Source organism: Carcharodon carcharias, chromosome 1, assembly GCF_017639515.1.
Source record: "Carcharodon carcharias isolate sCarCar2 chromosome 1, sCarCar2.pri, whole genome shotgun sequence".
NCBI lineage: Eukaryota > Metazoa > Chordata > Chondrichthyes > Lamniformes > Lamnidae > Carcharodon > Carcharodon carcharias.
Window position 1 is genome coordinate 21,459,436 of NC_054467.1, and position 15,047 is coordinate 21,474,482.

A 15,047-nucleotide genomic window follows, 5' to 3' on the forward strand; every position below is an offset into this window, starting at 1 on the left:
TTACGCACAGTTTTTTCAACTATTTGCTAGTAACAGTTTTGTTGAATTTCAGTTTGTGGATTAACCATTTTATCAAATTGCGAAATGTGCTTGTTCCAGATGTAAATTGGGACTTGGTGCTTTTGCATTCAGAGTTTACAAAGGGTGGTAGAAGACAAGAGACTGAAAAGGTTGCTAAGCATGATGGGAAAATTGGCAATATTAAAGGTGCAGAGTGAACTGGTTCTGCAAAAGGTTAATGGATGACCTTTGACTGCAAAACCTTGTGGTACAAAGACTGTAGAAGCAATAAACTGATTATTGAACGATTCAGCTAAGTGTGAAAAAGGGTCCTGTGACTGGATAAGAGGAAGGTGATTAACTTTAATTGACTCAAACAGTTGAAGTCAAGGAGAACACGATCACCAGGAGTTTGAACCTTTGGCTTGAAATATTATTTTGTCCACTATCGTGTCAAGATAAAGGTGCGGAGGAACCACGGCACAAATGCAAGGCAACGTTAACAATGTTAGCTATGCTAACGACATCAGCTAAAATAATGACATCTTGAAGAAGACACACACTAGCTGTTGAGATCTACAGCCAAATTGTGTGCATTTGAAGACAATAGACACTGCAGTCAGGAGAGTGGCTTGGTCAGTCACTGAAAATGTGAAGAGAACTCATTTAGCGGACTGACAACCCGGGGATGAACTCTTGCACATTGGGTTCCCAACTACCGTTATAGTGAGTATATTTGTCATTTCGGAATCAGGCAAATAAACCAGGTTGTAGAAAAAATACTTGTAATGTGCCATTGATATCAAGAGTAAGGTAAGATCCTGCAATATTTGGGATACCTGGGGTAAAGGGGTGACTCAGCCAAATAGGAGTTTTAAATGAAGAGAGTTGAGCTATTTCAAAACAGTTTCTCATAATCTAAGTACACGTAAAGAAAAAAAACACTAATTACATTTGTGTGTCAGTATTGCCAGACAACTCACAAGCTGGGAAACAGAAATGTCAAGTTGGCCCATTAGAGATTGCATTTTTAGGTTTTATTGAGGAACATTGATGGATCAAAGTTATACTCGACAATCTATACCTGAAAGGGCGGGGTTGGGTGTTTAATGCCGACTCTGAGTACAAAAAGTGGATAAGAATAGTATCATAGTCTGAGTTTCATTGTCAAAAAGAGTTTCATTTTGATGAGCACAATTTATCCTTCTCCTATAGCTAAACTAAAGTTCAAAAAACTCACTGGGAAGTCAGATGTTCAAGAATATACCAAATGAGGGTGATGATTATATTAAGCAATAGTTGACCTCCTGTGACAATGCACATGGGAAGTGAGAGAACATAGTCACTGCCATCTTTCCCGGATGCTTGCATATTGCTACTTTTATTACTCCTCTTCTTCCTTTGTCATCCATCATTAAAAACTCCAATGATGTACCACATCAAATGAATAGAGAATTCACGCCATACTTTATTGAAGGGACGAGTAACTTATTATTTCAGTAAAGTAGCAACAATTAGCAAAAATTAAATTCTCTCACTTATACTTTTCCAATAAATTATATATTTGACATTTGTTTTAGTTAGCATCATATTTCCTTTTCCCTCTCCTTCACTAACCATAGTTTGTTCCTTGTCCTTCTCAATGTATTGACCCTGCACTGGGCTACAGGTCAAGCGTGTTGGCAGCCTGTATGACCTCACCTTACTAGCCTTTAGCCATGTGTGAGTTTTGAGGGGCTATAAATGACAACACGCTATTCTTCTATGGGGTATCACCACTAAGCCAAATCTTGTCCTTACCCATTGTCCCACATGTACCTGCCCAACAAGGTTGCAATTACAAATGTGCCAAATATTTACAACACAGAAACAAGCTATTTGGCTCCACCCATCTTCACCTATGCCCAACAATATATCTTTCTCTTCCTTTCTCCCTCAAACACTTATCTAGCTTCCCCTTAAATCCATCTCTGCTGTTCATCTTAATTACTTCCTGTGGTAGTCAGATCTAACCACTCACTGGGTAAAGGAGTTTCCCCTGCATTCCCTATTGGACTTATTAGTGACTATTTTATATTTATAGCCTCTAGTTTTGGTCTCACCCACAAGTGGAAACACCTTCTCTATCCCTACTCTATCAAATCCTTGAAAACCTCAATCGGATTACTCCTCAGCCTTATAGTTCCTAAAGGAAGTATCCCCAGTCTGTTCAATCTTTCCTGATAGGTGCAACCTCTTAGTTCTAGGTACATTCTAGCAAATCTTTTTTGCACCTTCTCCAGTGCCTCTATATCATTTTATAACATGAAGACCAGGGCTGTTCATTGTAATCCTAAGTATATTCTAACCAAGGTTCAGCACAAGTTAGATAAAACTTTTCTGGCTTTCAATTCTATCCCTCTAGAAAACAGCTGCACTGCTTTGTTTGCTTTTGTACTGGTCTTATCAAACCGCACCACTACTTCTGGTGATCTGTGTATCTGTACCCTCAGGTGCCTCTCTTCCTCCACCCTATTCATACACTTATTTTCCAAAGAGTATGGGGCCTCCTTGGTCTTCCCACCACCTTGCATGTATTTATATTGAAGTTTATTTGCCAATTACACACCTAATTTGCACGTTTATTAATGTCTTGCTGTATTTTGTTGCAGTCCTCCTCTGTATTAACTACAGTTCTCAATCATGTCTTGTTTACAAATTTTGAAATTGTGCTTCTGATTCCTGAGTCCAAATAGTTTATGTAAATTAGGATTGGAAAACCATGCTAAATTTCTCCTCCTTGACTTAGGGGCACAAGCCTAGTGTAATCATGGATGCGATCGAGGGGCCTACTCCTGTTCCCATTTCTTATGTTTTTATCTGCTGAAAAAAAAACTAGGGAATAAAACGTGGCACCTTGTAAGGTCTTTTTGGATCAGCAACTCCAAATCATCCTTCTTGCCCCTCCCTATCTCCTCCAGCCCTACAAACTCTGCAGTCCTCTAATGCTGGCCTCTTGTGCATCCATGATTACTTTTGCCCCATCTTTGGCAGCCTTGATTAAATTGCCTTGGCCTTAAGATCTGACCTTCACTTAACTTCTCTGGTTCACTACCTCTCCTCCTTTCAAATGCTTCTTTAAATTCAGTCTTCTGAGCAAGCAATTGGACACCCGATATGTCCTTATGTGGCTCCCTGTCAAATTTTGTCTGATTTCATTCCTACAAAGTGCCTTGATACATTTTTCTACATTAATGGCAACATACGCTGTATTAATAATACAGCTTACAAAAACCATCTTGAATCATTCGTGAAATCAGTTTTGCGCTCTCATATTTTAAATTATTTTCCCCACCCTCGCAGTTTGTCTCTTACTCCCCTGGTTCATGTTTGCATGTAGGACCATGAGTGTCAACGGTTTCGTGCATGATTGACTGTTGGGCTGTATCACTTGTGGTGGGTTGGCAGGAGGGGAGGAGAGAAGAATCACTGCAAAATATAAACCCATCGGAACCTGGTGTCTATGCATACCCACTTCAACCGGGGGAGTGATTGGGCAGGGAGCAGAAGCTGGACACCCTGTCTGATATCATCTTTCCATTTCTGGGCCAAACTGGAGCATCCCAGTTATGAAAAACTCATTCTGTAACCCTGCAGGTCCGTGCTGTGCAGCACCAGAGCTTGGGGTATATTTACATACTAAGTTGTCAGCACTATTCTTTTGATATACTTTGGTAGACTTCAAGCAGTTGCTAGATGTGCTAATGTGAATATCCTCTTTGATTCAAATCAGACACATCAAGAATTAAATGAAGGTCAAATAGCACAAAGTAGGATAACCCAAGAGTAGCTGAACATTCTATATTTAACATTCAACCAAGTAGCTATTCTGATAGAGACTCTTGATCTTTGGCTTCATGCCTTAAGTGAAGAAAGTAGCAAATTAGTTTCTGCACTGTTAATAAAGAAGAACTGCATATTCAAAAGGCCCTGAAACTTAGCACACATGCATTCATAAGTAAGCCATCAGTGTAAAAACAGATTGCAGACAACCATGTCGCAAATTCAGACAGCAAACAACTAATTAAATATTTAAACAGTATGACTTAATTTTGTAAAGACATATTATCCCGTATTTCAGTCTGGAATGGCAATATCCATGGTGAGGAAACTATGTTTTATCACCAGTTTTGAATTTAAGATCAGCACCAGCATGCCTGTGCTGTAGGATGCTGATGCACTAATTTACTGCACCATGTGAATTGAAGCTCAGGGTCCTGTGCCCATCATTCCTCACATGGAGGATATAATTGCTTGAATTGTCAGAAAGAACGAAAAAGTAGATAGCTGCTTTTGCAATGGGGTGGGAAGGTGGGGGGTGGGAGGTCAAAGAAAGAAAAAGGCGATCCAAGTCCCATCGATCTAGACTGCTGCTATGCACGTTCTGTACAAGTCACCTCCTCATGCGTCCAGATAGAGAGTAGTGTAGGCAGGGAGCAAAGAAAGGATTAAACTAATACATCTTTTCTAAAATCAAGTAGAAATACAAAATATATTTTGCTAAACTACGGCCTTTCGGAGCTATTTGGAATTTGGAACAGAGGTATTTTCAAAAATTATGCAGACTCGTGTTACAAAAAGCCTACTAAGCTTGTTCTGAGTGATACTCATTATTCATCCAAGTTTCTTTCTCACCTATTTGCCAACTTCATGCTTCTCCAGCCAAAAATACATTTCTAAAACATCAGCCACAAAACCTCCCGAGTACCAAACTGTTAAACAGCATCCAATAACCAAAAGGAAAAGAAACATCTTGTATCAGACTTAGACTCAGGATTCAGAAATTCTGTGCTGGGGAGAGACAGGATAAAAGTTGCACAGTGGTTCGTGCACATCGATTTCTATGCTTATTGATCTTCCTTTCAAGCCCTGTTAGGCTAAACCTCGTTACAGCTGATGTGCACAACAGACAGCAAGAACTAAATGAGTAGTCATGCTATGGTTAGTTTTGTGCTTCTTGCCTGCATTTCACAATTAATGCCCTTGTTTTTGCTTGACTCAACATCTTTGATTAAAACTCTCCTGTGCACTTTTCAAGGACATAAAATGCACACCAGTTGTTTGGGAGCTTCCATTTAAATGCAATGATTATTCAAACATCAAATTATTTTCTTTTGTATATAATGAGAATAAAATGGTTTATTTTATTAATGCCACTTAATTAATAGCTGCTTTAGTGCCTCATCCACCCCCCGCTACTATTTAACCATGCGGGGGAGGCCCATGTCAAGTGGTTAGCCCGGCAGTTTAGCTGCGCAGGGTGGTGTTGGGCAACATGTGGGGTGCCCATCTTTGGGGGGCCGCTATGCTGATTTTGAGGCAACCTCCGAAGGTCATAAACCCCCTTAATTCCTCCAACGCCCACCCTTTCAAACCTGGCCCCACCGAACCTCTTATTTCCTTTGCTGGGCCTACCATCCAAGCCCCGCCAATACCCCAAACTTAGCTGCACTCCAGCCTCCATTAGCTCCTCTTCTTCGGGACTGTCTATAGTTCAATCAGTGGCTGCTCTCGAACCTGGAGCTGCTGAGACTACAGGGCTGCCAGCCACCTGATTGGCTGGCAGCTTTCTAAGGTAGGACTTCCTCCCCAGATGGAAGTTGAAGTCCTGCGCTTAGCCAATTAATGCCCTGTCGAACATTAAATGGCCGCAGGGCGGCTTGGGTATCAGTGGGAATGAATTCCCCACCAACTGTTCGGGTGACAGGGCAGGAATCGCCACTATCCTGCCCTTGAAAACAGTAAGGGGTAAATAAAGTACTTCGAATTAGGCATCATCTTTCACGGATATGTTGTAAAAAACAGTCTTGTTCATACTTGGAAACAACATTTTGTTGCACAATAATAATCTGCTCAGAATAAACACTGGTCTTTATTGACCTCTAGTGTGTACCTTCAAAGAATGTCACAACTGCAATCAGTACTCATTGTACAATAACCAAGCAGTTTGTGATGCAGTATATGACAGCTCCAATGTACTACACCTCCGAACCATGATTAGCCTTTAAACTTTTTTGAATTCACCTTCTAGCTTTTAGGAAATTTAGTATTCATTAACATATATACAACTGAGATATATCCTTTTAATTCTCCTTTCCAATTTCTCCTTCCATGTTTCTTACCTTAATTCTCTTTCTTCCTCAATACCAACTGACTAAAATTTAGGCTCATAACATTTTTATACAGGAAACAATTTTCATTTTAATATCGCTGCAGACCAAACTGTTGAGCTGTCTAAACCACCAATTTTATAAACAGTCAAATAAACTAAATCCAGTCTAAAATATGTTGGCAAACTAATTATTTGATCAAACCATTGCACAACTCAAGTTATGCTCTGTATTAAAAACATAAACAGCAGTGTAAGATTATTCCTCCAATCAAAACAAATGCTCAAAGTAGCTGATTAAATAGTGCCCAACTACATTTCAAGTTGTAGTGTAAAAATTCTATTAAGTAAGTGGGAGGGGAAACAGGCATAAAGAATTGACATCCACTTCTGACTATATTGATTTCTGTGAATTTTGATTCTCTCTTTGCGCTTAGTTAGATTAAAGGAAAGCAATAACTAATGCGCACATGTCCCACAAACTTTGTGAGAAACCATTGCCTGTTTGATGCATTGAGTCAACAGTTTAGAAGCATTGATCTGGTCTTGCTCACATCTATATTTTTCCTGCAGGCTAACCTATGTTAGCAGTATTAGCTTTTTATTAAAAACTTTAACAAGCATTTATTTCCTTCATATCTCTTTTCAATGATAAAGTCGGCTCCCATGAGAATGGAAAATAGCCACGAGCAGCAAAAGAACAAAAAAAAACAACCGACATGAATGAATGTATAATTTAGTACAGTTCCTGGTCCGTGAGAAGTTAGCCTAGCAGCATGTAGTTTACATGGGCTAGCTGAAACTTTGGGGTAACTCTAACCTAGATTGTTGGACGGGAAATGCACAGGATGGAGTTGAACGCTGGGTTTGCACCTTGTTCAGTATTACTTACCATTAATTTCAGTGGAAAGTAAAATGGGGCTGTGTATAACACCAACATTGCACCTAATTCTGTCAGTCTCCCAATGGGGTGGGTGCGGGGGGGTGCTCTATAACTTTGTGCTAAAATGGATGTGTAGAGCCAAGAAGTGAAATGAAAATCTTTAGACAGGGCAGGCAGCATTATCCACATTATATTTTAAAAAAAGCCTTTCATTCTAATTATCTAAACATTTAAATTAATTTGGAAGTAAGTTAAACAAAGGCATCCAGGGAAGCCAAAAGGACCAACCAGGCAGTTTTTACACCAATGTGAGGCCATACTGTAGTTACACTTTGCAATGGCAAACCAAAGCAATGGGAGGCTATCTCAACAATGGGTTTCACCTCACTGGTTCCACCGTAACTCGGGGCCCTAACTCTGGATTTACCCTCTAGCTTTGCCATTGATGCAAAGTGGGTCTGACACTACAGGAACATAGAACTTAGGAGCAGGAGTAGGGCATTTGGCACTGTGAACTTGCTCTGCCATACAATAAGATCCACTCATTTTGACACTGCTCCAAATTTGACTAAAGTTTTTCGGCTCTGAGTCAGATTAAATATCAACAAATAAATTAAATTACATTGGGGGGGATGGTGCTACTGATTGCAATGAGTTATTTCTCATGCAATAAACAATTCTGCCATTTTATATTGAATATATATCTGAAAAGTTTGTGTTTCTAACAGCAACCATGAAACTACACAATTTAAAAATACAGATTTATATACAAAATTATGTATTGAGGGAAAATCCAATAATAGTTTCACAGTAGTAGTTCAGTTGAAGACACATTGATGTTGATGCTGGTTTTTTGTCTCCTTACAATTATATTTAGCCTTAAACCAGGTTCAGGAGCTGGGCAGTAACATGATGCAAAAAGGGGAATAAGGGAGGGAAGAGAAACTGAAGCTAGTTGCCCACATCCATTAGGCTAATCCAGAGTTTACAAACCAGTATTTGGCATTTGGGAAATATATAAATAGTGTTGCTGAAAAAAGAGACATGTCTAAGCTTTTCGTCTTGCACTCGTCAGGACACTCGCAAGAACACCAATATAAGGGGAAAACAACAATTTATACTGTATGTGAAGAGAATGCTGATTGGTTGGCAAGTGACGTTGTCATGGAGAATGCAACACTGTTGGTGACTGCAAGTTAACTGCCAAGCATTATTTTAAAGTTAAACCAGGCAGCTTGACCCTGATTGGTCAAGGCAATGCCCTGAGGAATAAGTCAGCGAATGGCTGTCACTTATTTTGTTTAGCTGAAACAGGCACAATGTGTGTACATGTTCTTTCAGTCCGCAAAGAACAGGGCCCTGTGTATTAATATATGTAGCTTCCAGGACATACAAATGTGCCACACTGTGAGCCCATCTGACAATCTTAAAATGAATTACATTGTCAGCATAATTGTTGGGGATAAATGAGGATTATTTAGCAAATGTTGTCCAATCACAGAATCACATCTCATGTTGGACACTGTATTTTGAGTTTTACAAACATGGGCTGGTTGGGTTCGGTCTGTACCCTGCCCATTGTGAACAGCGGCTGGGACATGCTGTTTGATACGATCCGCCCAGTCTTTGGGATGTACGGCCTACATACCTAGCATCACTCTGGCACTGAAATTCATATCCCACGTTACTCATTTGTGTGATAGGCAGGAGGTCTTTTGTTCGCAACGGGAAGGATACAGACCGTACCCAACCAGCTCACGCTTGCGAAACCCAAAACACAGTGGGCGGGATTTTCCGTGCCGGCTGGCGTCGGACGTGATCGGTGGCGTGAGCGGACAATATGGCGTGATCGGTTTTACGACGGCGGGAAACCAGTTTGTGATTGTCCGCTCAGCCCGCCAATGGCGGGCTGCATTTCCCACCATCGGACGTTGGGAACCTTATTGTAATACATCAGCATATCATTATCAGGCCTGCCCACCGGAATCATCCCGCATCCCCCAGCCCTGCTGATCCTCTGTCCAAGTTGGCGGGACAGCACGCCAACATATTTCACAACAGCACATAAAAGGCATACGCTTGGCGACCTGGACTTTGAGGGGAGCTCGGAGGTGAGTACACAGTAATGCTGTGCACTGCTTGCCAGAGTCTGTTGGACCTCAAGCTTCAGAGGCATTAGGGTTCAGGGTTAAGGGCAGTCCTGCCGTTGAAGCAACTGGTGGTCGAGGGAGGGGGATAGGGCAACCCTACTGTTGTGATGACTGGTGGCAGGGGGGAGGGTTAAGGGCAGTCTTGCTGTTGAGGTGACTGGTGATAGGCAGAAGGGGCAAGGGCAGCCCTGCCACTGAATATAGCGCACAAGCATTCGGGGTGGGGGGTAGTGTGGGCGAGGGAAGTGGCCACATATTCGGGAAACCTGTATAAAAAGTGACCATTCCTCTGCAATGAGACAGTTCAGGTGCAGCCACATTTACATGATTGGGGTCGGGCTCCTAGCTTATCTACCCACTCAGGCATCAAAGCACCACCGAGTGCTCCAGAGCTTCCCCTGCCCCTCACCCCCGCCCCCCCCAACCCCCCACCCACCCCTACATACACACGGACTGCAAATTGATGAGCACTTTAGTGGATTGCAGAACAGTTTGATGACAGCACATGGGGTACAATCTCCTCGCTAAAGCTGGACAGTCACTGATGGAGGCACTCACAGCCCCTTGCAATGTCAGCATCCCAGTTTGGACCAGTCTCCTCCATGGTTCAAGCTAACAGGGCAGCCGTACAGCACACTAATGTCTGGCCATCCAAGTGGTGGCCAGCACTCGCCAGGAAGTGTTAAGAGATAAAAACAAAAAAACTGCGGATGCTGGAAATCCGAAACAAAAACAGAATTACCTGGAAAAACTCAGCAGGTCTGGCAGCGTCGGCGGAGAAGAGTTGACGTTTCGAGTCCTCATGACCCTTCCACAGAACTTGAGTTCGAGTCCAAGAAAGAGTTGAAATATATTTCAACTCTTTCTTGGACTCGAACTCAAGTTCTGTGGAAGGGTCATGAGGACTCGAAACGTCAACTCTTTTCTTCTCCGCCGATGCTGCCAGACCTGCTGAGTTTTTCCAGGTAATTCTGTTTTTGTTTAGGAAGTGTTAAGGGGCCAGCATGCTTAACCAAGACAGGTCCTTAGTACACCCATGCTAACTACGTGTCTCTCTCTTTCATCCTGCAGGAGGAGTACATCAGGATCATGGAGCCTGGTGAATAAGCTGTATGTCTAATGGGCTACAGAGCGTGAAGAAGATGGAAGAGAGAGCAACAAAGGCTCCTGAGCGCGAAGAGGCAGGAGCAGCAACCTCAGGAAGAAGGGGCGGCTGGGGCTCCTGCACACGCTGCCCAAGAGCCAAGGTGAGCCATCGCAGGCCGGTGCCAAGTGATACCCAGGATCTACAAATGCCGCCTTTCATTCCTGTAAATGACGAAGAACCAGTGTCGCCGAAGCCTGCGCAAGTCAAGGGACCTGGTCAGTTACCTCAGTACAATCTACTGCAGGATTTGGCACTACAGGGACATGGAGGGCAACCACTGCCAGTGGCCGTGAAAGTGACAGCGGTGCTCAATTTTTATGCCAGTGGCTCCTTTCAGGGCTCCACAGGTGATCTCTGTGGGATCTCTCAAGCCTCCACCCACAAATTCATCCATGAGATCACGGATGCCATCTTCGCGAGGGCACACAACTTTGTGCATTTCATGCGGGACCAAGACTACAAAAACGATAGGATTCGCCGAGATCTCGGGTTTCCTACAGATGCAGAGTGAGATCAACAACACTCATGTGGCGCTCAGATCTCCGTCGCAACATGCAGTGAACTACAGCAACTGCACAGGGTTCCACTTGCTAAATGTGCAGCTGGTGTGCGACCACCAGAAACACATCCTACAGGTGTGGACACGGTTTCCAGGGAGTGTGCATGACACCTACATCGGTCACAGATCCCTGACGTCTTCCTGGGTCCCCAGGAGCTGCAGGGATGGCTCATCAGGGACAAGGGCTACCCACAGAGGCCATGGTTGATGACATGCAGCGGCCTCAGAATGCAGCAGAGCGACAGTATGATAAGGCTCATGCTGTCACTCGCAAATTAGTGGAGCAGACCATTGGGATGGTGAAGATGAGGTTCCAATGCCTGGACCGGTCTGGTGGAGCCCTGCAATACAGTCCGCAGAGGGTGTCACACATCGTTGCTGTCTGCTGCACCCTTTACAGCCTGCCGCTCCAACGGGGAGATGAGCTGGCCGAGGAGGAGATGGAGAAGTTGCATGTCTCCTCTAGTGAGGCTGACTCCAATGGCAATGAGGGTCAAGAGGTCCTAGGAGGCGACAATGACGGGGATGAGCCCCTCATACTGGCCAGACGAGGCAGGCGCGATCGGGAGGCCCTCATAGCTGCTAGATTCGTGGAGGATGATGACAACACGCAGAGAGGTGACACCATAAATCCTCACATTGCATCTATGAACGTTGCGCTCCAGAATGGCTTATGACAGCGTGAATACACTCTGAGAACGCTCCCGTCATGGAGACGCAGTGGAAGCCCTAATAGTCGCTCGATCACAGGAGAATGGTGACAACATGCAGTGAGGACACTCCATCTTCACACAGATCTTCACAAAGCCTCTGAGAATGTCTGACTCCTGTCTGGCTGAGGGCAGCTCGCTTGTGCTCTGTGATCAGAGTCATATCATAGAGACACAGCCATGAAACTTTCAAAGCATCTGATCCTTTGTCCACCTTCAGCACCTGAGCCCTTCAGGAGCACAGCATCACTGGTCACAGATGTTGATGTGATGGGGACCAGCCCCACCTTAAAGGTGCTGTGAGCACACAGGGAAAATGAGAGAACTCTGTGGCGCCTGCCCATGACATTCTGGCAGCAATAACAAGCAGGCGTCAGTAATGTTTCCAGGGAGTGTGAGGCCGGACCATCATTTTGGTCTGAAGGCCACACAGAGCACAGGGAAGAGGCCCTGGACTGAGACACCTGCCATTATCTTGTGCAGCAAGGATTCACATCTGAGTGACACTGCTCATCAGAACAAGGAGCCATTCTTGAGAGTTTATTGACAATAGTGAACAGTATGCGCAAGTGATTAACATCCATGCCCAGAACGTGCAACGAATTCTCCTTAACTTTCCTAATTCTGCCGCTACACCTTGGTGCTCCCCGGACATCCCCAGCCAAGGTCGCAGCCAGCTGACTGCGATGCCCTGCTTGTGTTTCTGGGTCCTGCCGGCTGGCAGTGGCACCCTCCTCGGCCTGTGGGGCTGGAGCTGCTGAGATCACAGGGACAGGGGAGTCGGATGGGCTGAAGTCCTGGACCAAGGTCTCCACGGCGGCTGCCATCCTACCAGTGTTGACTTCGGTGCGTTGGCATGCCGGCACCATCACCTCAGAGTGCAAGTGGACGGACTCCTGATGTTCCCGAATTTGCCTTTGCAGTTCCAGCAACTGTGACATGACCGAGTCCAGAGGCTCGTCATCTGACTTGGACTCAGCAACGCTCTGGCCTCCAGCAGTCCTCAGAGTGCCAGAAACCTGGGAAGTCTCTGCTCACCAGATTGTGATCCCCGGGGTATTCTAAATCTAGGTCCCGTTGAGATGTGTGTCTCTGAACTGACAGAGTGTGGGTGAGCGCTGTGACGGGTCTTCAGGGAAAGTGCCTCCGGATTCCTCTTCAGAGGTTTCTTCGGGGCTTGATTGGAGGCCCTGGGTCAAGGACTCCATCGGCTGTTTGGTAGATGTGCCTGAGAAAGCAAGGAGAGATAACTTAATGCATGGATGCGGCCTGTGAAAGAGCTCACATCACTCACAGCTGGTTGTCTGATGGATGTTGGACTGCTGGATCCTCACTTGGTAGAGCAGCACCAACCTCACCGTGAGCACAGGAAGGGTCCAGGTCCTTGCTGACCAACTGTATGGCTGTTTTCAAAATCCACGAGGACCTTGACTTCGGGGATTCCTCCATCGGTCTGCGACCTCTCCCGCTTGTTGCGTGCCACCTTGTCCTGCACGAATAGAGGTAGAGCGAGTGTAAGCGGGTCACCTGCCAGGCCAGGTGATAAGTATGACTGGCCTGTGTGGGTGGTGAGTGGCCCCATGGATGGGGTGAGGACAATGATGGTGTGCGTCAGAGAGTGAATGGTGATGTCCCTTGAATCAGCAGTGAGTGAGGGCCCCATATACGTGTGATGGGTTTGTGCGTTGAGAGTGATGAGAAGAGACTTATCCTGGCAGAACAGAGGAGATCACTCGTCCTCTTGCGATGCTGGGTGGCTGTCCTCTTTTGAATGGCCGTGATAGCGGTGGCCAGGTTGCAGCCCATCCTGCAGCCAGAGCAGAGGTGGGGTACATCCTGGAGGGACTCCACAGCATCCAAAAGGCACTCGTGGGACCCATCACTGGAACTGGGGGCTGCAGTCTTCAGTTTCACAGCCATGACTTCCATGCAACAGTGGTGGTCTGGAAGCGCTGATGTGTGTGCTTGTGGCTGGACTTTAAATATGGTGCCCGGCGTGATGCAGTGGTGGGGTGATGGCAGGCAGGTGATTGAGAACCAGCCTGCCATGGAAACGCCATGTTTCCCAGGCGTGCATAAATAACGTGATGGGTTTGGAATGGTACAGTGTGAAAACCTGTCATTGCGGCCGGTGGGTTAGTGTAAATCTGGGACAATTCCACCCAGTGTCTAACATTAGAAATGATTCCGTGATTGGACAGCATTTGCTAAATAATCCTCAATGTGCTAAGAACTACGCTGACAAAGATTGTCAGGCGGGGTCACAGTGTGGCACATTTGCTTGTACTGGAAGCTACATATAATAATACACAGGGCCCTGCTCTTTGCAGATAGAAAGAACATGTACACACATGGTACCTGTTTCAGCTAAACAAAATAAGTGACAGCCATTCACTGGTTCAATCCTCAGGGCAATGCCTTGACCAATCAGGGTCAAACTGCCTGGTTTAAGTTTCAAACAATGCTTGGCAGTTAATTGTCAGTCACCATTAGTGGTGCATTCTCCATGGCAATACCACTTGCCAACCAATCAGCACTCTGTTCACATACAGTATAAATTGTTGTTTTCCCTTTATATTGGTATTCCTGCAAGTGCCCTGAGTGCAAGATGAAAAGCTTAGACATGTCTCTTTTTTCAGCAATACTCAAATATATAGATCATATAAATAGCAAAGAAATCTGAATTTGGCAGAATATTATTACTAGAGTTTCTGAATGGACCCGTGAATAGTGACTTGGTCATACTGATTTGTCAAATACTAGTTGCTAACTCTCATTTTAATTTTGGATATGCTGCTTCACACTAGAATAAAAATCACCAGACAGGAAACCAGTGAACTATTCTTCAATAGTGAGGCAAGTGTAAATATTATTAATACTTCATTCCTAACAAGTTTTTTAATGGGTTTTCTAGAGATTAAAAATAGTTGACAAGTGACACATTTCACAATAACTTAACTAAATGTATGTATGAAATCATCTTCTGTGCCTTTGAGTATCTTCACTGACTTTTGTAATTGAAGGCTTCAACATCTCTCAAAACCTGATAATACGTTTACTCCAAAATTAGTGTGTAACATATAACACACGGCTATGAAACTCTTTGGCTGATTATTTTAATGGAGGCACAAACCAGTTTAAAATAAATGGCATTTCATATCTGTATTACCTGTTCATGCACTTGTCTTTCCACAGTACCATTTAAAGAACGTTGGGCTGAACCTTAGCTCCTGAAAACTAGTTGGTTGAGATTGTGTCAGAGGTCAAAATGCAAAAAAAAAAAAAAAATCTGAAACAGAACCCACTTTGAACCTGCCCACTTCTGGTTTTGTCAATGCAGAATGATGTCCAGGTGACCAACACAAAGTAATCCAGAAGTATGAGAGTCCTTAGGGTTGATCTTAATATTTCTTAAATTTTGCTTCATACCTTACACTTTTTTATACTCTG

General features: G+C 44.2%; 1 protein-coding gene across 1 annotated transcript in view; it reads right to left on the reverse strand.

The window, feature by feature from the left end:
• Nucleotides 1–15,047, reverse strand: part of LOC121282709 (limbin-like) — a 189,155-nt gene that overhangs the window by 109,666 nt on the left and 64,442 nt on the right. The gene's annotated exons all lie outside the window — the stretch shown is intronic.